Source organism: Sturnus vulgaris, chromosome 8, assembly GCF_052056855.1.
Source record: "Sturnus vulgaris isolate bStuVul1 chromosome 8, bStuVul1.hap1, whole genome shotgun sequence".
Classification (NCBI taxonomy): Eukaryota; Metazoa; Chordata; class Aves; order Passeriformes; family Sturnidae; genus Sturnus; species Sturnus vulgaris.
Genome location: NC_142250.1, coordinates 17,754,181 through 17,775,897, shown reverse-complemented (window position 1 = coordinate 17,775,897; position 21,717 = coordinate 17,754,181). Strand labels below are relative to the sequence as shown.

Sequence of the window (21,717 nt, the reverse complement as noted above, 5' to 3'; positions counted from 1 at the left end):
CAGGTATCTGCTTTGCACTGCACTGCAACTATAATCCAATTTCCAAATACTGAAAAGGCTGGAAAATGGGAGTTGGAAAAGCACATTATAGGCAAACAGTTTGAACACAAAAAAATCCTAAGATTTGCATATGCACAATTATTGATTTGTATTAGCTTTTCCTGCACACATAAACTGAAGTTAACAATATACACAAAAACAAACTGTGAGGACAAAAGGAGGAGTGTCTTAACTCATAGCTATGAAGTAACATTACATATGGAAAAAAGTCCTCTGGATTCAGTGTTTGGTCAAGCCTACATGACAGGAGATTTCAGTGATCTGCAAGTAGTCACCAAAGAATAACTGAAGGTAAAGATGAGAAATCCCAAGTATTTTCTGTGGTTATAATTTTAAAAGAAAATGAAAGAAAAGAGGATTGAAGAGCACTGATGATTCTAAGACTGGGTGAAAAGAATTACTTAAAAAGTACTTTGAAGCTGTGATTTGAGTACTTTTATATAGAGACTTCCAGAGGATCAACTCAAACCTTCTTCTGCAAGCTACGGAAACCGAGTTTTGTGTTAGAAACCATTAGACAACTACTTGGTGCTTAACACTAAAAATTGTAATACCAGACATCTGCTGGGATTATAAAATGTCCTCTAGTTCTTTAAAAATCTATAAATTTCCTTTGGCCATTGTATTATCTAACACATTTTCCCAATATCATCCACGACTGTGTGAAATGCTTTGAAATGAAAGATGCTATGCAAGTGCCAAACGTTACTGCAATACACTAACTTAATTTGGACATGCTCCAGCATCTCATGTCAGGAGTGAGCTCATGTTAGAGTGAGTTCCTTTATTGAGACATCTGCTAGGAAACCAATTTAGCCAAATCAGAGTGCGTGATAATGAGTGCTGTTTAATCAAGACAGTATTAACATAAATTTTAACTTGTGTCAAGTAGCTTAATAGCAAATTACTGAATGTTAAACAGACATGGAATTCTTTACTCCCATCTTTTAATAAGAAAATTCTTGAGTAAACTAAAATCTACACTTTCTTCAGTGTGCAGACAAAAAGAGCTAGATACAACCCAAAAGAATTGAAGTGAAGCAATGCAAGACCTGCAATCATAAACTCATTTTCAAGTTTAAAAAGGTTCAGTACTGGAATGCTCTTCATCTTTGAACTAAATGTAAGATTTTTAACAGGAAAAGTACATCCAGATGTGCTTACAATAAAAAAGTAATAAAAGGTATTTTTATTAATTTCTGGCTTTTATATGTATATGACATTTCTGATTTAAACACTTAATCCTGAACAGCTTTTAACGTTTTAGATGGATAAGCATTATATGGATAAGTGCATTTCTGGCCTTAGAACTGTAAAGATAGCTATAAACAATGTGCTTTTCCAAGATAACCCCAGATCATGTGGTTTCATACATTAGCTGTTTGTTTTCCCAGTCAACACATTCACATACTGTTTGTCAGAGAAAAATAACAAAAACTTCTGGCATCCTGACTCAAACCTGTTAAGCATTAAAATACTGATGGTAAAGAACCACCACATATCAAGCAGAAGTCTCTACTTCAAAAGTCATAACATACTGACAGATATTGCTTATGATATTCACTCTTAATGGAATGGAGATTCCCAAATCAAACATTATGAATATAATTGACTTGTCTGAATTTTAAATTATTCCATGATATAGTAGGTTAGTGAGTGTGTTAAAAAGCAAAACAGCATTTAGAGCAATGCTCCCTAGAACATGCAGTTCCTAAGAAAAGGAAGAGGAGTAAAGGAAGAAAAAAAATATCACAGGGAACAGCTCAGTACCACAAATTGTATGTTCTACAGGAAAAGATGATAGCTTATTTTTTAGGAGTGGAATACTGGTAAAGAGACAAAATAAAAATGTTGAAAAAATCAAACAATTGTTTTTAGACTTGTGTTAGGCACCCATATAAGAGGAGAATGCTTTCTTTACTGGTGAAAAAAGCCAACCCCAGTAAGAGATTGGTATCAAGGCACATGCTTCTCTTCTCACCCACCTTTAAATGGCAAGAAAAGGGGCTGATCTGTGGAACTCTTCCAAAAATTGAAAGCATCTTAGTCCTTCACAGTGCAATAGACGTTGAGACAGGCATATGTACTTGTTTGAAAGGAAGTGTCTCAATACCCACAGCAAGTACCTTACCCAAGGCTTAATATCGACATCCTACTTCAGTGGAGCAATTAAATCTCTTCCCCACAGTGCTAGGACAGACACTGTGACAGAAGAACAGCATTTTAAATGTGTTTAAATGTTAAACATACACACAAAGTATCTATGGGCAGGGGAACAGGAGAAAGAACACATGCCTGAAGTGGATGTGGGTTCTAAATTATTACAAGAGCACATGCAAAGGGCTATGATGCCAGTCACTAATGGCCCAGACCTTTCATCTGCAGAGCTTAGAAAGAGCTGTGACTTTCAAAGCAATCATATCATCAACACTAAAGCCACATTAAGTAAGACTCATTACTTCCACTGTCACTTCATAATTACACTGTATCTGCCAAGAGTCACACTCTCCCCATCCTACTCCTTCCACTCTTCACCTGTGTAAACCAAAATCTCAGCAGAGAACAAGAGGGCCAAGCTTTTGCATGTGCCTAATTCTCAAGGCAACAGTCACCTTGAGAGGGGAAAAAAGGAAAGTGTGCTGTTGCTGTGGAAACAGTATGAGAGCACAGAAATACTCCTATTAGATCAAGCACCTCTTGGAGAACCAGGCACACCACTGAACAGTGACTGGAACTTCCCCTAGCATGTGTGAGGGGTTAGGACAGGCTACCCAGTCAGGCTGGATGCCTCCACCATCATTTAGATTTCACATCTGAAATAGCTTTTCAAACATGAGCTCCTTGCTATACTTTGTGAAAACAATTACCACCATCTGAAGGCCCTAAACTGGGAAGTGAATAAATTGCACAGCACACTTAAATCCTTGAGAGATGTATTACTACAGAATACAGAATATTGTGTTTAACAGAGGACTGCAGAAATGCCTGGGCCTGATCCAAAGATTTAAAGGCTGAATTCAAAAGCAATGCTGATGAACGGTAGAGAAGAAAATAAACTTACACCCCAGCAGAATTCTTCTGTTCCTTGTTCCATAAGAAATGAAAGGGAATAAATAGAATGTGATCATGTAATTAAAGATTACATGACAATTAACACACAGAATGTCTAAACTAAGACCATGTGAGTGAATGCAATATCAGACTACTCTAATCTGACTGACTTGTATTTAAAATCATTCATGTGTATAAACCTATAGTTTTACTCCTCTCTCCATTCCCTTTGAGGCCCCTTAACTGAACTACTACATGAACATCAAGACTGCAAGAGTAATGCAAATCAGAGAGAGCAATGTAGTTAAAAACAGTATTAATGAGAACATTATGTAGACAAAAGCCCTCTAGGTTTTCAAGGAGTGAGAAATTGCCAGGTGTCAGTATCCAAACTTCTGATATTACCAAAGATCACTGAAACCAGCAATCAGAAACAATTTGATAGTATAAACCACTGACTTTGCAAGGACATTTTAAACACCAAAGAGAGCAGAGGATTGGAGCAGGTTAGAAATTTGTTTATAAACACTGCAATGCTACCAGACATTAATCCCCCCAACTACATCTTCTACCTTCCCTTCTCATCCCTGCAAAACATCTCATATTAAAAGAAACTAGACCATTGGCAAGCTAGAATAATGATTTATTTCACAAGGGTGTTGTGAAGCTTAATTCATGTTTGTAAAGCCCTTTGTATTGTGCCTTTCATCTACTGTGGGAACCTCACAGTATTATCAATAAGGTCTTTCCTACAGTAGAAGGGCTTTACTAAAATAGCTATGCTAGCCACTCTGCCTAGTCAAGATGTTTACACAGGCAAAAAAGTTATTTTGACAGAACAGCTAATACCAGATTCCTGAAAAAAAATTAAACTGGCAGAAGCACAGTTTTGGTGGTATCTAATTGAATCTAGCATAGGATATTGTACATCAACTAAAGGTGATTTCTGCACAGTTTTAACACAACAGTTACACTGAGAAATCCTGAGGGGTAGTTTTGACCAACATATTTTGGAGAGTGCAAATGAAGGGTGTGTATTTACTACTTTCACACTACCAAGCATCTGTGTTCATTTATTCATGTGAACAAGCTAGAAGCAAACAGATCCTGTTAGCATCAATATTTACTATATTTTACAAAATAATTGAAGGACTAAAGACAAAGCCTTGGTCAGATATATTCTGCCAAACAGGAAAGAACAGAGCATTAACAGCACTAGAATGAATGTCTAGAAACTACTTACACAACTGCAAAACACAAAGACTGCAGTACAAGAAACTAATTAATGTGATAGTCTTTTTGAACTGTGCTATTATTATTATTTTCCATTCAGACCCCCAGTTTTCTCATTCAAGTTTAAAACAACACTAAATATTCAACTGTTATTTGTCTCCTAACAAAGGTAGAGAGGCACCATTATGCCAGGTTCCCAAATGACTACTTGTCATTTTTCTACACACTTGGCCTTATTCTGAGCTGCCTAGGGCAGCCTGCAGCTACCAGCAGCAGTGCATCTGCATTTTCCTTTCAACATTTCCTCTTCTTGCTAGAAGCCTGCAGCAGATCTTATAACCTAAGGGCTTGCTTACACAGGGAAAGGAAACTCATCTGTTTCACATCTCTGGAAGGCTCTTCTCTGGTGATACCTGTATTTATTTTAGAAAGATGTCACTCCATATCCATGTGCAGTAGCATGCCATTTGCCAGCATCCAACAGACCAAAGTAATGCACTAAAGTGTAAGACTTTGGCAGAGTCATATTTCAAAACTGTGGTGGGTTACAAACTGGCTAAACATTATTCCTCAAGCTAATCTGGATCAGACATGTCCGAATCTGGAATGGAGATCAAAACCCAAAGACAGAAACTGCTATATTTGACAATATTTATCTTGCATATGAAGGATGGTTTCATTACCAAAATTTAAGCAGGTGTATTCAGCTGTTTTCCACTGAAAAGTAAAGCTAAAATTACTCTAAAGCAAAAGTAACAATTTTCTGCTATTGAGACAGATTAGAAAATACTAACTACTGTAAATTAATCATTAACCCATTATTTACTGACATAGCACTGTAGAAAACACAGCCCACATACCAGGACTACCTGATATGCAGTTTTATTCCACCTAGGATTCATTTATGTGACCTCTGAAATGATAAGCATAATAATAAACAGCATTTTATAATTGCTACATATTCTTTCAGTCACTGATGCAGCTGCCTACGTAGCATAAGAACAACACTGACCTAAAAAAACAGACTTGGCAGTTATGGATTAGGGTGAAAAAGATCAAGGTTCAATCTTTTAGCAGATTGGCTAAGATCTGCAGATTTGGCTATACACCAAAGCTACAGCACCACAAGGCTGGGCTCACTTGCTTCCAGTTAAGATACACTTTCTTGTCGTGAGAGCATTAAAAAGCACCTGAATCATGTTTTCTTTTTCCACTATCATACATTTTTTTCATGTAAGCAGCTGATCCTAATCAGTGAGAGTTTGATATTAACACATCACATGACATAAAAATTTCTGTCACAGACTTGTTTCAAAAACTATAAAGACATTTTCCTCATCAGTTCTGTGCCCTAGGCCAGACAGCACTCAATTTGCTGTACCTACAGCAAAACAACCATGCAACCCTCCATGCTTTAGAAGGCTTGCATGATGATGAAGAAGAGAATATAGATGGCCATTAGACAATAATTACACTTCCAGCTGGAGAAGTTCATTCTTGCCTTTGGGATACTCAGCAGGAAAATTTAAGGTTAACCATCTTTCAGGACAAGGCTATCTTGCCCCTCTGTTTCTTCCCATCCAACTCACTTCTCCTTTAGCTCTTTCCCATCCATTCTTTACTGCCAGCTCTTTTGAGCCTCTGATCACACTGACTGATCCCTGCATTTCTTCCCAGGAGGAGAAGTCAGGGGAACTTGTAGGTTACAGTGTGTGATTTTCCTGTATGCCTGGGGTCCTGCCTGCACAGTTGCTCCCTTGCTGTGTATGTCCTGGTAGAGAAGTTCAGCTAAAGCATTGTGAGCTAAAGCCTAGGAGCAAATAGGTAGAGGCTGAGGCCAGGCTTCCCACTGAAAGGTCACCTACTCTGGAACATCCCTCTATCACTGACAAAGATATTCCACATTTATAACTCTCAAGTTCAAGTACACTTCAAGACCAGCTTCGTTTCTTTTAAGCAAAAATGGAAGAAAAGAAATACAGACAGGCACAGGCTTTTTCCCTCCTAGTTTTCAGGACTTCATAAGTGCTGCAAAGTTTCTGCAGGGGTAGAAATGAAATCTGAAGGGTAGAAACAACAGTTACTCATCATGATCAGCTGTTCTTTCCTACACTTACACATGAAGCCACAACCACAGAAGAAATGCAGTTAAACGATGAGGAGCTCACTTCTACTGAGACAGCTAAAGCACCCTGAACAGTATGGGAAGACTGAGGGTATACATTTTCATCAAGCTCATGTAAACAAGGCAAACTGTTGCTTTTGACCTTTAATGTCCTTCATGATTCGTGTCCTGAACCACTAAGAATGGGAAAAAGTCTAGGACAGGTTAAAGATTTAGCCAGTAAAGAGCATATCTCAGTGATGAACTTCTTATTTCTAATAGAATGGAAGTTCACCAGCTTTCAGAGCATGCTGGGGCTTCTGTACTCAAACTTCATGGGGATGATGGCAGGAAGGATAACTACAGAGGGGAGGAAAGATTTAATTTTTTGATATGTAGATTTTGTAGCCCTCAAACGACCCATACAGAAGTTGTTTAGAATTAGATATAACAGTACCTAAAGATACTTATTGCAAAGACATACACAAGTTGGAGAACAACGGGCAGAACTGAAGACATACTAATTTTGCACAAAGAGCTGACGTACAATCAAAACCCAGAAGTTTTTGCATATTAAGTATGATTTTAAAAGTCAACCACAAATACATGAAGAAATGCTTTCTTTACTCTTTTGCAGCAAAAAAAAGCAAACAAAAACTCAGAACAGAACTCTGGGTAGTCAATCAGCCTGCCGAGGAATCCATTTGTGCAGACTGTTTCTTCGAATGTAAAACACAGGCTTCAAATGCAGCTGAACTTATTTCATAATTCACATCACCCTTTGACTATAAAGGCAGCAGATAACAATCTCTGCTTATGCACAAATAATCTATGACAAACCATCAGTCCCAGTTGACAAAAATACTTTAAGACACAACATTTAGAAAATTAATTGCCTTTTGGTGTCTGAGAAACAGCACAGAATTAACTCGTCCTCATTTTAGCATATAGCATATATCTGTACTTTAACATAACAAACTTGAATGCTGTTCTAGCACTTCTTTCACAAAGGAATAGTCATTTCTCAGCTGAAAATTAGTCTGAAAAAAGTTATCTTAAGATTGAACATACAAGACACTAAAATGCAGGTGCTTCCTCCACCAAAATGTTAACACTTTCCACAATGCTTTTCCAAAATATTTTATTTATAAATTCCTTCATAAGAAGTTTTTCTTGAAATAGCTGTAAAACAAGGAGTTGAAGATCAACATGGCATGATGTGTGTTATATGTCTCCCAGCTTTCCAGAGCATGTCAGAGCCAGTGTCTCGTACTGAAGAGTATTTCTAAACAAGCAAACCCATGATACCAAAATCTGAACATGATCTAATAATAGCTGATCCTGACTTAATTTTAGATCCAAAGATTTGAAACCATAAATTTAAAAAAAACCCAAACAAACAACAAACCAACATCACAATCCTGAATAAATTTTATATATAACCTGAATGGTTCTACTGTCTCTTTCGTCACACTGAAGTTTGCTTTGTTGTTGTTTTCATCTTCCCTTTTAAAATAGCCTCCTGCAGCTCTAAGCTAAAAATCTTCCTGGAGCTTCTATGTGACAGCTGCAGTATCTTAGCCATCTGTTTAATTTATATTTGCTAATGCAGCTCCTGCTGTTTTCAACTGACAGGTTTTTTCTCTCTTATTACCCCCACACGGGAAATCATTGCACTTGCCAAAGTTTCTCTGTAGTCTCAGATGTCAAATCAAGTCTGGTGAACAAAAGCTGATGAATGAGGCTCCTATACACCTCCCTTTTATATAGATTTGTTGTTGTTGTTGAGGGAGTTTCTCAATTATGGAAATTCTAAGGGGGTTTTGTTATTTCTTTAAATAACAATTACAAGCAAAAAGAGTTAGTACAGAAACAAAGAGAGAGTCGGGGATATCACACTCCCTTACTCTCAACATGGTAATTCTGTAGAAAGGTTGAGGCTGAGGGATCTCCAAGATACTTTCTGAAGCAGATTATCCATTCCATATTCAGTCACTAAAGCCCTGATCCAATCTCTTCAGTCATCTATGGTCACCTACCAAGCTCAGGTACCATTTACCACTGACTTTCCCTCACTTCCAACCAACATGCCTCCTAACTTTTCTGGAGTGCTCAGAAGTATTCAAAAGTCAAAGGCAAGTGATGGAGCCCTATGGTTCAGCATGTTGCAATGCCAGTACTTACTGCCATCCTAAAGCCTCCTGCAGGAAGGTGCAGGGCCCACATTCCCTGTGCTCTTCAGAGCCACTGGATAAAAGAAGCAATTGACTCCTGAAACAGCTGTCAGCCTTATACAGCAAGCACAGATGTTACTGTTCCTGCAACTCCCCTGGGGTACGCAACAAGAAGATTAAAGGGTCTTTCTCTGCTGAAAAGTAACATTTAAAAAAAGTAAAAGAAAAGTAACAAAGTTTAACACAAAACTTTGCAATTTAACATAGATACCCTCCTCCTGTGTAAAACTGCATCAGCTGAATCACAGCAGGCTCTCCAATACCCGTCCAAGGTAATGCAACACTCCTCTGTTACAAGGAGCACATTTCAGTGGCCAGCCCCAGCCCACAAACAGGTAGTCACATTAAACACAAAGAAATCAAACCCAGTAAATGTGACCACTCTTCCTTTCTAAATTCCCCCGTTCAAAACAACTTTATTAACTGGAGAGACACATGGAAACATGAAATGAGCATTTGCCTAAGGGCTGGAAGGTGTGTTTTCCAGTGCCAGAGAGAGCCCTGCAGAGTAGCTGAGAAAGACTGAGCAGGGATACATGTTTGAGGGAATACTTGGGAGACAAGAAGTCAATCTCTCATTACCACTGTTCCCAGAAGTTGATGATGAGAAAATAAATATATCGTTCTAAAACGGTAGAGTTTTTGCTCCAGATCCCAAATCAAAGCAACCCATAGGATGGAACTTGTGACAGCTCCCTGTCTTGTGCACAACCATCCCACTGAGCTCTGGAGGATGAAATCACTTGAAGCAAAATGAACATTTCTGCTTTTGAAAGTACAGCAAGCTAGTGCCAAAAATAACTACAGGTGCACTCTGGAGAAGGTTATTGCTTCACCTTTGTATCCCCTGAATATCATCATACTCAGCTACTCCTGGAATAATTGTACTACAAAAATTTGATCTTTGAAGAGCATACTGGACAAAACAGAAAAGCTAGAAAGAAAAACCCTTAGACCTAATATACTAATAGCTTCAGCATACATGAGGATGAGGAATTATATCCTTTCCTACCCAGGAGAGTCTGCTCAAGAGCCAGACAACTAAACCCTTGATTTGCAATCTATATCTCAGTATTTTCATCCGAAAATATATATGTATATGGATATGCTGATGTACTTCACTGTAGTACTATTATATGGTACATAGGCTAGATACCCAGCACAATTCTAACTTTTATAACTCAGTGCCAATACCAACAGGGGAAAAAAAGGTAATTTCTAAGAGTATATAGCCCAGAACATTTAAAGAGTCAGTATACAGCTTGATTACTTGTACTTTACAACATTTCAAAAGTAACACAATAAAGAAAGCGTAAGGATTAAATTACAACTAAACACTTTTTCATACCTTGGTCAGACACCACTTGATAGAGCCTTCAATCCAGCACTAGCACATTACCTTGGCTTTCCACTGTCCCAGAATAGTGGGAGATGGGAATAGCCAGATAACTGGAAAACCCAAACACACAAAGCCCTGTGCCCTTGCACCGTGTTTTGCAGCACCCCAGGTTCTGGGACAGTTCAGCTGAGGCACAAAAGCCCCATAAGAAACTCCATGTGACAAATCTCTCAAAGCAGAAGGGATCACAGTACATACATGGTACAGTTATTCCTCCTGAAACTGTTGCTGCCATCAGCTCCGTGGCTCCAAGTCTTGCTGAGCCACAGCTTTAGTCCAAATCTGTGAGTCGTGAAGCTCAGCTAGCTCTGAATGCTCCTCCAGCACCTTCAAAGCCAGCTTCCCAGCATCCCATGTTTCAGAAGCACAAAACAGAGACAGCAGCAGCAGCTCTGAGCAAAGCTGGTGAGAGCTCAGCAGGTGAACAAGCTCAGGGTCTGAGCCACACATAAAGCTATGTACTGCTTCCAGGTCTGAACCCAGGATTTCAGTAAGGATAGCTTGTTACCTGAATAATGTATCCATGGAAAATACATTAGCTGCAAAAATTAAATAGAAGGAAAGCAAATTTCTGTGTCTACAAAGTAATTCTGAGATCAAAAATTAACCTACCAAGCTAACAAAGGTTATTTGCAATATCTCCCATAGAGTGTTTAAAATCCTGTCCTCTAAAGCTTTGTCTGAGTATATTCCTCTTCCCTTGCCAGCACCCTCTGGCATTCCCCAAGAGCCACTTTTGCAGTGAGTTCATAAAGATGATACTCTCAACAAAATCAGACAATCCTCTAGGCTGTCCAATATATGCAAGCAATATACTAGCTTAAGCATGACTGTCCATACCTAGACAGCATTTCAAAACCAAACCACTACAGACATTAATACTCACTGCCCTGAACTGTACCTCTGAGCTCTATCAAGGCAGGCAGTCTTTCCCAAAAATGCTAATGCTAGTTTACTTTAAGTAGTGATGCAACAGCCTTCAACAAACTCCAACAAATTTTCAAGTTTTACCTTCCAGAAAAACAACTTTTGTTGTTTATCTGCACTTTAGGTGTTTAGATTTAAAATGAAAAGGCAAGTACAGCTGCTCACAGCTGATAAGGCCTCATGCTTCTGGCATTTATTTATATCCATGATCCAGAGTAACAAACCCCAGTACTTTAAACAACTGAAGCAACTATTAGATAAAATACCGAAACTGGAAGATGGGACTAGAAGCAACCTCCTTTACTGTATAAATCCACTTATTCACTATAAATCAAGAAAAAACACATTTGGGTGAAGGTAATGAAAGATCCATACTGTCTGTGAAGATCAACTGCCAAAGCAGTGTCTCAACAACAATTTCCAAGTTAGGGCACGAGAGCAAGTCCTGATGACATCTTGTTGGTTCTCATCTGAACATGGGGCCAGCACCCCTGCCAATGCAGTTAATGTTTTCTGGCTGAGGTCACTAACATCTGGTTTGTGTACAGGCAGCTAGTGCTGCTCAGTGTTGCACAGGAACAGAGGCATCACAGGGTGTCACAGGGGAGCACGAGTTCAGTGTTTGTGATTAACCTCAAGCAATACCTGATTTGTGGGGTTGCAAAACACAGATGGAAACTCAAGTTTGAGATTCCACGAAATAGGAAGAGGTAATCAGTCCTATGGGGCAAAGCCTAAAAGAGAGCAAATAATGAGAGAAGACAAAAGAGGATGGAACTGAAGTGTACTTCCACCTTTGGCTGTGCCAGCTTGGCCCAGGGTTGATCTGACTCCTGCAGATGATACCAATTGAGTCTAAAAACTCACATCACAACTCAATACATACAGTTATTATACTACATCAAGATACTGCTTATATGCTCCATCTTGTCTGTACTCACCTGCAACATAACACTGGGTTAGGGTTAGGCTGCACTCGGTTATCCAAAAGAGGAGGGTTAAGAGCTCCAGGGCACAGCTCTGCAAGGAGCATAAAGCAATGTTAGTGGCTGCCAGCAAAAGAGGGGGATCCATATCCCTGGCTATTCATAGCACGCTGATCCAAATAACTAATCTACCAAAAGTTTATTATCAATCAGACTTAGGAGCTTATCAAATGCACCCTACAGCTCTCTGATTGCAGGAGCTGAAGACAGGAATGTTGTAACTGTGGCAGATGAGAACAACACAGAGCTTTCCAGGAGAAGCACAGTCTGAGATCACCTTTCACAAAACAGTATCCTTACTATACAGACTAAAGGGGAAGACAGGAGAAAAAAAGGCAGGCTAAAGAATGTCCTAGTCCACTAGACAATCATTTTTCATATGTGTGTCTTGTCCTGTATCTCAAGAATCACTATGGAACTGAAACACTGGTATTTCCATATAGACTTCTAAATTCTAAACTGGCAACAACCTCTAAATGTATTCTAGGAGTGAAAATCCCAAACGAGATTGAAACACAAACAGCATTTTCAACAGCTCTTCCTACTGTGCCCTCCTGTTTCTCCTATGATATCTCTCTGCTGTGAAAAACGTTGACTTCATTTTAAAACAGCAGCCAACACTAGTTTCAGATATCCCTTCCCCTGCTTCTTTCCTATCCTTTTGCTCTACTGATAGAATACCAATCCAGTATCACAGCCAGGGAAGAGCATTGCAGAGCCAACAGAAGATAACCAGACTGGCTGGAGAGGGATGGATTGGAGTTGAGTGCTACAGCACTGGAACAAGACTAAAGGAGAGGATTTCACAGGGACAGATCTGAAAGAGCCAGCAACTGGCTGTGAGGCACACACTACACAAATCCACCCAAATACAAGGGGCATCTCTGATGTTGCACCCAAATTGGACTCAGTTTCACAACAATTTGCTATTCCTGATCTTCACAGTGAACTGACATCAACGCTTAACCAAAAATCTAAAGTTAGAGAAAATATTATTTACATTAAAAAGGTCAATTCCACTTCTTGTCATGCCTTCTGTGTTTTATTTAGTTTTGCCGTTTTTCATCTTAATTTTGTGTTCTATATTTGGGTTATGACAAGACAACAGGAACTTGAATTGCTATGCATAATATAAAATAAAATAAATTAAGAAGTCTCATCTCTGAGAAGCAAATGCTCTTAGATATCTTTAGATAATGCCAGTACCAACACTATGTGCCTGATCCTTAGGCACAAAAAATGAGGCAGGCAATCAGTGTCAGACACTGACCATGGTAGTTTTAAGTATGAAGATATGCATATGCAGAGTGACTTGGACATGGATTACAGGCAAAAGCAAATACATCAGTACCTGAAACTGCCACTTTTCTTCCCAGTCAAAACCTCACAACTAGTTAGTAATTATTGGAATGTCCTCTTCCCTGATGAGCACTAATACTGCACATCTGAGACTTTTAGCTAGCAGCCACATAGTTTATGAAGCAGCTTCTCTGGCAGCTGAGGAGAAATGACAGCCTGTTGTGCTGACCTAGCACACAAACACATTTCATTCACCTGGAAATTGTTCTTTTACCACCAGCGCTCTCAATATACTAGAAAATAGTTTAGATACCTGATGATTTAGATTTTAATGTTCTTACTGTGGATATAACCATCAAAATTCCTACTGCCTCTCATTCCTCACACACTTAATATGCTGATTTAATTATATGCCTGTAATTCAGTTTACATTTTATAGGAGGCAAAAGGTAAGGAGATTCCAGTAAATGACACTTGAGATAAGAGAATGAGTTACTGGAGAGCATGATGCTCATTCTTTGCATATATACCAGCCTATTATAACGGGCTTAAAAATTCACTCAAAGAGAACAGGTAGGAAGCCTTGGCAAAAGCTAAACTGAATTTAATTTTCCAGATTTTAAGGTTATAAAGATAACCTGCAAAGTACAAATCAGCAAAGACCTGTCTTTGTAAAGCCATGGACAGACAGCTTCAGTCTGCTGCTTGATCAGGTTTTTTTTCCCCAGCTGCCCTGAACAAAGCTTTGCCCATCCTCACTGACTGGGGCACCAGGCAGCAGGGACAGGAGTGCAGCTGAAGCAAATGAGGTCAGTTCCATGCTGCACTGCCTGGGAAAGCTCTGGAGGGAAACCCGGGCACTGATCACTAAGGAAAAGGTGACAGAAAACATCTAGTAAGCAGAAAAAGGTTTAGAGATAGATTGTTGTCCAGCTGCCCACATCTAAGTAGCAAGGACAAGATAAAAAAATTACAAGCTCTGGCTATCATTCAGATAAAAAAGGAGGACAAGAAAAAGGAAACAAACAACTCTGAATCTAAAAAGAGTGGGACATGAGAATTTTTCCAAGAATAATTTAACCAAAGACCAGACGGAACGAAGCAGAGATATGTCCTAATTAGAAGTTTATTCAGTCAGTCAAATTCTCCTCAGAGAAAATATAAAAAATCAAAAGACCCCAATCGAGTAAAGGTTGATCCTGGTGATGGGAAGAGGAGGAAATTTAGAAGGCAAAGTGAATTTAAATACATTTGTGTTGAAAACTTGAAGATCTTTCTTCAGAGATTGAATCTTGTCAGTAATACTCAGAAAAAATTTTGACAGCCTCTAAAATTATTAGCATAACAATCCTCACAGAGTGTGAGAGAAAGATTTGGGATTTTATCTCATGCAAACCCATGAGCTGCTAGGAGTATATATTTTTTCATAAAGAAGATAATACTGAATCAAAAAACTCCAACAGGTTAACAGAATAAGTGGAAATACACATGTAAGTTTTGATGCTGATGCTGTTGCTGCTCACACAAAATCACCATGTTAAAATAGATGCTCACTCTCTCCCCATCCCTTACAAATGGTAACATGAAGCTGAGTTCCTATCAGGAAGCTAATCCCAAACCACATTCTATGCCCCAATGCACTTCCTCCTTTTTTCTTCTCTGTAACATTTTATCTCAACTCCACCCAACATGTGTGATACATTTATAGTAGAAAAAAGCTGCTTCAGTGGTGTATTTTTGAAAATCTATTTTTTCTGCAATAGCCCAGCCAACCAGGAAACTAAAGCCCTGCATATTATCATATATTATCTTGTATGACTGAAGGTCACAGGCAGTCAAATCCTCTGTGTATGCATCCCTCTAGGAAATCCCAAGCTCTGGGAACAAAAATACTACTACAATCTCTACAATAAACCACTTAAGGAACTGGATGGTATATTCATGTGTATTTCATATACATATATTTATTTTATGCCTTTCTGATACAGGAATTTAAAATTCCCTTCTAACACACCAGTGGCTAAACAACTAACACAGTAGCACTTTGGAAGTGGCTTGCACAACAGGAAAAGCAATTGCACAGTAGGAAAACTCCAGCAGGGAGACAACAATCCAACAACAAACAGGACATAAAGCATCAAACAGAAAGTGAACTCTTGAGGAGCTACGACAGATGCAAAAGCTGTTGGTGGTAGTGTGGAGAGATGTATTGGGTAGCAACTTTAGGAATACATAGAAGGCGTGGAAATATTTATCAGTGCAAGGTGTTGAAAAGATGTACTGAAAGAAAGTTCACAGTCACTTATCAAACACAGCTGTTCAAAACCACCCAGGACAAATTTTCACATATGATCTCGAAAACATTGAAATGCCACCCACTAAGGTATACCACCAGTACTAATTCCTGTGCTGGTACAGTCCTAACACAGCAGGTTTTAGCAGAAAACTCACAGAAACATCTTCTTTCAACGATATGTTTGCAGAATGCTTCTACTTGGAAACAATGTCAGAATTTAAAGTCATAAAATTTACTTCCAGATGAAAAATCCACACGTCTATTCAAACAGACAGGCTTCAGCCTTTCAGCATAGGCTAAACATTTTTCTGATACCCTCTAAAACAACAGTTATCCTGTATTAAAAGTAATAAATAACAAAACAAATATTTTCTGTATAATTTTCCAGAACTATGATTTTAATTTTTCTGCTTTACAGCTTAATTTCTTGCACATTAACAGTATCCCCCAAGTCATATTTCAACAATGGGCTTGTCAATATTCACAATTCCACATATTGATTATTAAGAGGTACCTTATTCAGAAATCTGTTTTGACACTGCACTACTGATGCCACACATAGGCAGTCAGTACATACAGGGACTGCAGGGATCCCACTAAACACAGACTCTCCTGCTAACTTCAGCATCACAGCCAGGAAACCACCCAAGCCAGACTGCAGCAAAGAAATTGTGGTATGACCTGGACTCAGATAAAGAAGTATATATGAGAGGAACAGTTTATACCAGAGCATTTATTGTATTCATTCATTCCTTACCTTTCCCTTTACATTGCAGAGGTTACCTCACCCCTTGACATAAGCAGCAACAGGTTTCACATACGAATTCTTTTTCCCCTGGGTGCTCTGGGGAAGCAAGAACATGCACTCAAGTGAGCATTCATGCCTCAGTCAGCTTGAGGACAAGGCTCTGCACCGAAGCCCTTAAGACCTTCTCACGGCTGCTGATTTCATCCACGAACTGAAAGAGCATCTCAGCAGGACACTGCCAGCCTCCCTTTCAGCTCCCACTCACTGATTGCCAGTCTCTGGCAAGTGAAATGTCAAGAACCAGGCAGGGGCGGTGTTTGGAGAAGGAGGGATAAGAGATTCTCACCATCCATCAACCTCAAACCTATTCAGCCGACAACTTGAATGGAACAGGCATTTCATTCTCCATGGTAACAAGAGATGGAAAGAGGTTGGGAGAAAAAAAAAAAAGAGAGAGAGAGTAAAGACCCGGGAAAATCCGATGTTGAAGACGCAGAGAAACTTGCAAACTTTGCAATTTCTCTTTGCTGTGCGAGTAGTGTGCAGAGGAGAGAAAAGCCCTTTCCCTGCCTGCACAGTCTGAGACAAGCTGTCCCGTGGCCATGACGAGGTGTCCTTTCTGCGAGCTGTGTATTGATGTGGGGGGAGGAAATCCCTTATCCTGCACCAATCCTACCCAGAAGAAAGACAAATGCCTTCTGAACACTGGAAATTCAGGAAAACTGCAGATTACTGCCCCCCAGAAAAAAGGGGCAGATACTGCCATTCCCTGTACAGTACTTCTTGTCTACAGATGAAAGCCACTGATGCCGATTCAGTCTGTGTGCCAGCACTGACCACGAACCGGAGTGGAGGATTAACATCACTCTCTTTGTCTGCTTTGCATCTTACATGGAAGAAAATGTTTGTTACTTCTGTTATGCTGAACCACTCAGATGCACAGATAAACCCAAGGCATGTATTTATTCTTTTGCAAGGCATACCAAAATGAAGTATGGAAGCAGACAAACTTAAAATTCGGGCAGCACCTTTGCCAGCCTCAAGAGATCTCATGGTAAGTCAGCTCTTATTAACATTTCAGGCCTGGCCATCTTCTGAACTTTTTTTCCTGCTATTTTACATTCATAACTTGAGCTGTCACAGCCAGAATGTGCACAACAGGGAAATTACATTTGGATTCATGCACGTTTGTGTTCCAAGCTGGCCCCATGCAGCTACTGAAAAGAGTCTCTGGCTAAAGCACTTATGCAAGATAACCCAACAAAGGGCTGAAAAGCTCTGCAAATCCTGGCTGTTGCCATCTTATTTTTTCTCAGTTCTTTACACTGATTCTTTCCTGAAGAACACATTTAAATCTCCCTCCCCCATCCAAACCTACCACCTCTCAATTTGGAGTTCGTTTTCACTTTTGTATTGCATATGAAACCTACTATTGGTGTGATACTTTTTTTATAATTGTATTATTATCTATACAGAGAGCTTTTTGCTAAAGGTGACCTGCAGAGTTGTTTTGAGTTCTTCCAGTAGTCCTTATGTATAAACAAATATGTTTAAGATCATAGTTTTTTTTAAACTATGAATTTTTCTTCATTGCACTCATTTGAATTTTGGAAAGGCAGCTTTCAATTTCTTACATAGGTCTTTACCATTCATGACAGTGCAACCCGAAGGCAAGTAAATACACAACCCTGCCCACTGAATTTCAGCCTTTATTCACACCAATCATTTCAAAGCCACATGAATACATTCTTACTTTTAAAAATCACTTTATTTCTCTGAAAAAAATAGCTTATTTTCTCCTTTGTCTTCCAAGACGCTTGGAAAAACCGAAAATGGAACCTCAACAGGAACAATCCTACAGTCGCTTTCTACTTGTTCTCCAACTTATCTTACTGAGACAGTCTTCCTTAGGCAAAGGAGGACATATTCACCTTTTGAATTTACTTCAGGCCACGGCTTAGAATTATTTTCCTTTTTTTCCTGAAGATTTTAACAGGAAAATGAGTAATAAGATTGCTCCGTTCTCTCTTTCCCAGCTAAAGCCAACTAAAGTGGGAGTGACACACACCTCAGCTGGAAGATGCCAGCCTCCTCCAACTCTACATAAGCAAATAAATGCTGTCAAATGCACCTCCATGATGACATGAGTTCAGTTCTTTTCAGCTAGTTTTGAAGATATTTCAGAATTCTAAGGAGATTTTTCCAGCCCATTTAAAATATATTCTATCCACATCTATTAGGATGAGAGTATTTAACACAGAAAGCTTTTTGTGTTCTTTTCACAGAACAATCTCAGAGTACTTTGTTATTTTGCTTTGTTACAGGAGCACAAAAAGGAAATAATGTATTTTTTCCGATCGCCATAAAAGCGGAATCATTGTCCCTGCACTCGCTGCTCACTGCATTTCACCTTGATCCCCTTGAAGGTTTGAAAGCATTGTTGTTTATCTGGAGCTCAGGGAAGGAATTTTCTTTCTCTCTGAAGCGATTCAAATGTACTTCAAAGAGTTGCCATCTATTATCATTATCCACTTGTCTTCCTATTATTCAAAAACCATACCCTTAGAAATGAAGAGCTTTCCCAAATCTGCTCTAGCAGCATGCTTTAGGCAAGAAAGAAGACACTGACATGGTTACCAATATTCAGAAATGTGACAAAAACCAGTCCAAGAGCATAGAGTCATACCAACCACAGTGCCCACTGTGTGTTCCCTTTCAGCCACCAGAAGGGAAATGTTAATGTGTCTCACCAATGGCATACACATTGATACACATTTTGGAAACAAAACGACTATGAATTGGCTAAAACTAGTATCTCAAAAGGCACCCTAGCAAGAAGTACTGAAGTGAAGGGTGAAGCATGCCCACACAGAATCAAGGCCTTATCCAGCTTCCAAAACAGAATAAACAGCACAGTACAGCCAAGATTCAAAGGACTGCCCACCATGCCTGCCTGCCAGGCAATAATAAAAGCTGAAATGCATCAATAGCTTCAGGCTGGCTGAGAACGAAACTGACTTGAGTTCTGATCAAGTTTGGTGGTCTCCACACAACGCTTGCATTACAACAGCCACCATCTCAACTGACAGCAATTTTACAGAAAAGTGAGCCAGTGCTGAACCTCACTGGGACAGCATTGGCAGCAGCACATCACAGTACCCTGAATTGCACCTGCCCAGGTAACAAATAGATCTGCTGCTGCCACAGCTCTGAGCCCAGAACTAAGGTCACCTTCTTCAAGTAGATGCCTGCTCTGAAAACTTGGCCATGCCTACCACAAAAATTAACATGTGACCTGACTTCACTGTAACACACAATCACAGAATGGGTAAGGTTGGGAAGGAACCACAATGGGTCCTCTGGTCCCACTTACCTGCACGAGCAGGGTCATCCTAGGGCACATTGCACAGGATTGCATCCAGATGGTTCTGAGGGAGACTCCACAGCCTCTCTGGGCAATCTGTTACAGTGTGCAATAATCTGCATAGTAAAGAAATTCTTCCTCATGTTCAGGTGGAACTTCCTCTGCACCAATTTTTGCCTGTTGCCTCACATCCATTGTCTGACATTACTAGAAGAGCCTGGATCCATCCTTTCAACACCCTCCCTTCAGATATTTACAGACATGAATAAGATCTCCTTTCACTCATTTCCTCTTGAGGCTGAATAAGGGTCAGCTTCCTCAGCCTTTCCTCACAAAAGAGATGCTCCAGTCTCCTTATCCTCCTTGTCCCCCTCTGCTGGGCCTGCTCCAGGAGCTCCACATCTCTCATGTCCTGGGGCATGGGCACAGCAGTCCAGATGTAGCTCCACTAAGGCTGAGTAGAGGGGCAGGATCACCTCCAACCTGCTGGCACTGCTCTTCCCAAGGCACCCCCGGTGCTATGACCTTGCAGCAGAATGCTGTCTACAGCTATTCCCTGAAGTACCACATTAAAACAGGGAAATGAACAAGCCCATTCTACGTTAAGAAAGAAAATAGAAGCATTAAACCCTAGCAAATGTGTCACATTTTGAGTTAAGTATTTGTCCACTGACGCACACAGCCAAGACTGAGCCAGAATTTACAATTCCCAGAGAAGATGACTTTAAAGGTGTTTTAAAACACCAGAGAGATACTTCAGCCCCAGACTGACTCACCTAACATGAAAAAATGGTGGAGACCAAATTCTTTCCTATTCCCACTCCTAACCCTGAGGGAAGCTCAGTCAATCAGATAAAGACAGATACTCAATGATAAAAATTCAGAGGATAAAACAATAAAAAAACCTACACATAAATTTTTCAAAACATATTTTAAAATGGTTTCTGGGCATAAAAAAAGGCTAAAAAACATGAGTGGGAGGCACACAAAAATCATCCAGACCTCAAAAAATTTTGAGAGCAGCACTTGGGAAAGCCAAAGCATCTCAGTTTAAATTGACAACAATGGCTGAAACGTCTCTGAGCTGTGATTTCAGGTGATTCAATACAAGTGATTTCAAGGTAGGAATGAGCATGGACAGAGTGCACAAAGCTGACCTGATGACACAGTGTGCATGTCATCAGTAAAAGAACACACTAAGCCACTGAATTACCAGGCATTTCCCACTGCAGACACACCACCCCAAAACAGGAGAGGTGGACTTCATGCATACAATTTTATCAAAACATATTTCTCCAACAAGAAGAATTATATTAACCCAATAGTTTCCTATTTTCAAGTGAACCTCAAAATAAATCAAAGACTTTAATAAAAAGCTCTTCAAAAGAATCAGCATTATTCACCACAGAGGTGAAGATTGAAATTTTAATCTACTTGAGATTAACTTTTTTTATTAGTCAGTGTTTTAAAAAGTTTTCATAAAATAGGGACTCTCCACTACTTTAGAAACAAAAAAAATAAATACAAAATCCTTTGCATCACAAGAGTTTCATGTTTCATAGCAGACAAAGAGCAAATGACTGCAAGGTTCCTAACAATTTGTTTGGCAAATGCCATCCAAACCAGCACACAAAGTCACCTCAATCTGTTATCCAAGAGCTTGCAATAGCAGTAAATGTTAATGACACATGGCAAGGTAAAAGCTATCAGCCAGGGAAGGAACAGCTTTTAGGAGAGCATTAGAGGCTCATATGTTTTGAATAGTAAAATTTTGTATCTGCAAGAAAGGTTTTCAGTATTTCACATGCAAATATTTGCATGCAAATAAATACATTTTCCTCTAAATTAAAAGAGTTTACAAGGGCACAATTAGAAGTTTTCACTGAGTAAAAATCAGACAGCTGCCTGTAATTAGAACCAGGAGCAAAAGAATTATAAGAGATGCCTTCTTCCTTGCAGATGTTTTCCCAAGATTTAAGGGAAATTTCTACTTCAAGAAATTAATATAAGACTATC

General features: G+C 39.4%; 1 protein-coding gene across 4 annotated transcripts in view; it reads right to left on the bottom strand.

The window, feature by feature from the left end:
* The window catches only part of NDST2 (N-deacetylase and N-sulfotransferase 2), a 130,861-nt gene that overhangs the window by 72,342 nt on the left and 36,802 nt on the right, over positions 1 to 21,717 (bottom strand). The window contains exons 1-2 of one of the 4 annotated variants that reach the window (XM_088168964.1): positions 16,347 to 16,497; positions 11,950 to 12,028 (exon numbers count right to left, since the gene is read on the bottom strand). The exons of 1 other annotated variant lie outside the window; for it this stretch is intronic. The gene's annotated coding sequence lies outside the window, so the exon portion shown is untranslated. Of the gene's footprint in view, positions 1 to 11,949; positions 12,029 to 16,346; positions 16,503 to 21,717 lie in introns of those variants that run through there. 2 more of the 4 variants (XM_088168963.1, XM_014879894.2) reach the window with 2 other exon arrangements.